The sequence below is a fragment of the Mytilus galloprovincialis genome, chromosome 5 (genome assembly GCF_965363235.1).
Source record: "Mytilus galloprovincialis chromosome 5, xbMytGall1.hap1.1, whole genome shotgun sequence".
Lineage (NCBI taxonomy): Eukaryota > Metazoa > Mollusca > Bivalvia > Mytilida > Mytilidae > Mytilus > Mytilus galloprovincialis.
Genome location: NC_134842.1, coordinates 49,774,726 through 49,779,843, shown reverse-complemented (window position 1 = coordinate 49,779,843; position 5,118 = coordinate 49,774,726).

The window sequence follows — 5,118 nt, the reverse complement described above, 5'->3', positions numbered from 1 at the left end:
AACATGTATAGAGACGGAATGTACACAATGTAATTTCTTTTGTCATTGTAGGAGGAAATTGACATTTTGATCACAGTTCACCAGCAGTGCATGTTTTGGATTTAATTGATTCGGTGTAACTTTAAAACACATTTAAGGATTATTTTCTGATAATGTACATTTTTCAGCACCAGTTTGTAACACAGATAAATATTTCAATCTAGGAGCGGACATTTTATTGTAGCATTTCACTGAGATTTACGGACCTAGCAAGCAATTTTTACGGCATTGCAATTTTTTTTCTCTAGGAAAAGTCTTGAGAGATATCGGCACCACGTTGTTTTATGAACCTTTAGTACATGTATGCCCTGCTGACTGCAAAGTTTGGGGTCGATTGGACTTGTAGTTTCCGAGTTTAACTGATAACAAACATGTGGATTTTTTTTTCAGAAGAGATGTAAGAACAATATTAAAAACCAATTGTTCAGAGAACAATTGAAGGTCTTTCCATCAAAACAATGTATTTTGATATGAAAAGTTGTGAAACTAAGTTTAAAATGTCATTTCAATCGTCAAATGATAGCTCCTAGTAAGCTAATTCCAAAAATATATTGTTTCCATACATTTTTTTTAAATAAGGGAGATAATTTGTTACTTCCGGTTTGAAAAATGTTACTTCCGATTATATTTGAATATTTACTTGACACTAATTTCAAATATATCTGGTTCTATATACTTTTATATTAATAAAGTACAAAAAAATAGCTACTTCCGGTTTACAAAAGGTCACTTCCGGTTGTTTTTTCAAGGTTAAATGGTTTGATACCTTTTTCTAAAAGTTGTATATCTTTATCATGTATACATATAGAATAAAAGCAAAGGTCAAAATCTAGAACGCCAAATTAAGCTATGACCTTGAGATCAATTTCAAGGTCATAAACCAAGGACCTCAAATCATAAGACCATAGGTCTTAATTATATTTAGTTAATGAGTTATATCACCAAACGCATATTTTTAAATACAAGAGGGGAGAAAACTCCCTTTTACATTCAACGTACGCTTGCAATCAAAATTTACATCTTACGACATGTCGCAACTAACAATTTAGTAAAAATAATTTGTTGATATCTTATACAGTCTTTGGATATAAGTGAAAATAAGCCAAATTCAAATATAAGAATATGACCTTGACCTTTGACCTTGACCTAATTTTTATTTTTAGGGACCAAGGACCTCAAATCAAAAGATCCTAGGTCTCTATCACTTATGATTTATAAGATAGAAATTCATATCACTTATATCAGATGCATAAGGGGAAATAACTCTCATATGGAGCGGTCAAATCGCTTCCGTCAAAATAGGACAAATCATGCCAAGGATATAACGAGCAATTTTGTAAAATAAATTTGTCATAATCTTTAACGGTTGCGAAGGAGATGCGCTAACAAGGAAAACAGTGTTTGGGGAGATAACTCCTACAAAGAAAAGTATTCGTTTACGCAGGGTAAATTTCAAAAGCGCATAAACTGTTCGATATCATATACAAAATATCTGAGCGACATATTGCGAAACAAATGTTTATCGCAAGAACAAAATTAGGCGGAAGAAAAAAAAAAAAAAAAAAATAATCAGAAGAAAAACAATAGGTCTTTCCACAGAAAAGTGGAAAGACCTAATAATAATCAGAAGAAAAACAATAGGTCTTTCCACAGAAAAGTGGAAAGACCTAATAATCAGAAGAAAAACAATAGGTCTTTCCACAGAAAAGTGGAAAGACCTTATAATCAGAAGAAAAACAATAGGTCTTTCCACAGAAAAGTGGAAAGACCTAATAATAATCAGAACAAAACCTATAGGTCTTTCAACGAAAGGTTGAAAGACCTAATAATAATCAGAACAAAACCTATAGGTCTTTCAACCGAAAGGTTGAAAGACCTAATAATCAGAACAAAACCAATAGGTCTTTCAACCGAAAAGGTTGAAATACCTAATTAATGCAAATATATCCAAAAATATAAAATATCTGTTTTAACTAATAGCATTTTTTAATGTTTAAAATTTTATACTTCATATATTTTTGTATGTTTAGAATCAGCAAAAATAACCCTTTTCGGGCCTTACACACAAAGGTCCGCTTACTTTCTAAAATAAGCACGGGATTCTGAAACCGCGGGAATATCAGTTAGACCTGAAAATTCGACACCGAAGGATGCATAGTTACATTGGTGGCGGATAACGTTACAGATCTAGACGGAAACATGGTGAAGGAATTAGATATTTTGGATATGGACGCAAGATAAGTCACAGATTTTCTGATATTTAGAAGCTCTCTGGAATCCCATACTCAAGGTTAGTTTTTATTTATTTTATCTCAACGATCGGAATGATAAATTGTTTTTATTATTAAGGATTATGTACCCTTGTGTTGATTCAATGCTAAACATATGGAAACTTTATAGAAAATCCCGTCTTTCCATTTGTACTCTCATATTTGGCAATTCGGTGCTTGATAGAAGTGGATAATTGCATGCTGTGCTAGCAATGATTTCCTTAAAACAACTTTAGATATTGGTTAAAACAAATATAAAGCCTGTTTTTTTAAATTCTGAACCATTAAACTGGTTTTAATTTTTTTTATGGTTAACAGTTTTTTGACGGGTCGGTCTTAACCATGAGGTTAAATTGTTAAAGAACATTTCAACCGGGATCAAAAACATGTTCTATATATATTCAAAATGTTTTATAGCTTAAACATTTTTCTTCAACCGTTGCGATTTTCTTACCCATTTTAACATGTTTATGGTTTAAGCTTAAACATGTGTCAGGTTGTTTTTAACCAGTAATTAGTTTGAGTATGAAAAAACAGGCCTATATATATGAACCAATTCAAGTACACCTTCTAGGGTGCGTTCAACTTTATTGACTCGGCACCAGGTTTATTTTAAATTTAAAAGATTGTTAAGGATTTTTTGTTTAACAATTAACGCTAGTACGTCATAGAAAAACAAGTGTGTAATCTATGTTTAAAATTTTATATAAAAAAATCCTGTTTTAAAGTCTGGATTTTCTACAAATATCTTGGTCATCATACATGTTCGAGTACATCATAACCATGATAACGTCACAAAAAGCTTCTTGAGACCGATATTCAATAAAATATAGCAAATCTATTTCAAGTCTTTAATGAACTCTTGGATACATTTTTTTTTATTATTTCTATTTTTATCTATTTTCTGTCTTACTAGAATAAATGTATACTGTTTTAAATGTGAGTATTAGTTTAATTATACCAACTGCACTGTTTTATTTATTAACTTTTTTTCTAATTACATCAAAGTTTTATATCAGAAAACATAATCTCTATCTGGCTGTTATATTGCCCAATTATATGTACAAGCTTATCAACCACACAAAAGCTGATTATTAAATTATGACACAATTACAGTTATACCTATAAAATATTCAAAATGTGCGTGTGCAAAACATACATACTTTCAGAGATATATATTTAGTATATACAGAGACAGATGTGTTTTTATATCTCTGATATTAAGACTTAAGTTTGGCTTTATCTCTTCAAATCGTAATGCTGACGGGATATCAACTCTTTTTTTTGTGATAGATTATAAAGCTCTTAAATTAAGATATGATCAATGTTAACTTAATGATCCTTGAAATAAACTTAACTTTTAGCTGTACAATGGAACATATGGGAATGCAACCCGAGTATAAATCTCAATAACTGAAAATTATACCATAGCTATTTATTAATTTTCACAATTATAACAAGGTTTTGTTGTATATGGTCTACGAAAAGAAAATGATAGCAAGGCCTTGGAGTGGCCTCTTGAATTTTTTGACACAGTAACAGAAAAGTCAGTGCGTGGTCACTTATCTAAAATGTCCGCTTTGTACCAGTTGATATAAATCTATGCCTAGGGTGGGAATTGAACCCGAGTACACCAACTCGTTGTCATATATTTTTAAATGAGAAAAAAAAATCGCACTCAGAAACAAACAAACAAGTAAAGTTTAAAAAATATATAAATGTGTTAAGATATATATTTATATATAGATATATAGTATACTGAAAAATATCAGTTTATTTTAGTTATTAAGATAATGTACTTGGATTGTATCCCCATAGGCTCCACTGTACAACTACATGTATAGATTAAAATTTACCAAGACTTTTTTTTTAGGGAGAGGGAGCAGGGGGCACACCCCTTTAAGGAGATTCATATATGGTAAATTCATCAGCATTATTCCAAATTTGTTAAACACTGCTGGCACCTAGACATAACGAGGTTGCTAAAGTAACAACAATAATGTTGGACCGTTAAAATGAGATAGCGTCTGATTACTCAACATGAAACTTAACTTTTTATACATATTACCTAATTAAATAGTCAATATTTGATTTTAATCTTGATCATTTTGAAATCCCTTTTAATTCATGTACGACTTAAGATTATGGTACAAATAAAACGTGGAATGATTCATCAAAATTCTCAGATTCTTGTGAAATTATTTTTCTCGGAATTATAAATTAATATTAAAAATAATAAATCTTTTCGAACATTTAGATGAAATTTAAAAAAAAAATAACTCTTTGCAGTTCAACTTTTTATCTGGAATTCCAGAAATCTTCCAAATCTGTAACTTTAAGTTATCTTGCGTCAATATCTAGAACATCTAATTCCTTCAACATTTGATATATGTAACGTTATCCGTCACCAAATGGCAAATGTGCATCCATCGCTGTCGAGAAAATAATAATAATCCTTCTGTTTCAGAATCCCGTACTCATCTTAGAAAGCAGGTGGAGCTTTGTGTGTAAGGCCCGAAAAGGGTTATTATTTGACTGATTCTTATCAAAATTACCGTTAAAGGAAACTAACAAAAAATTATGAAATATACTATTTTAAACAGCAAAAGATGTGATAGGTTAAAACAGATATTCCATATTTTTTGGATAATTTGTCGGTGTATCGTAAATTATGCTATAGTTTCCTGTTTGAAACCCTCGGCAACCTCACGAGACGAAGTCCAGTGAGGTTATTGCCGAGGGTTTCAACTGAAGCTATCTTATGGTAAAATTAACGAAACACCGCAAAACTATCCAAAAGACATGAAAT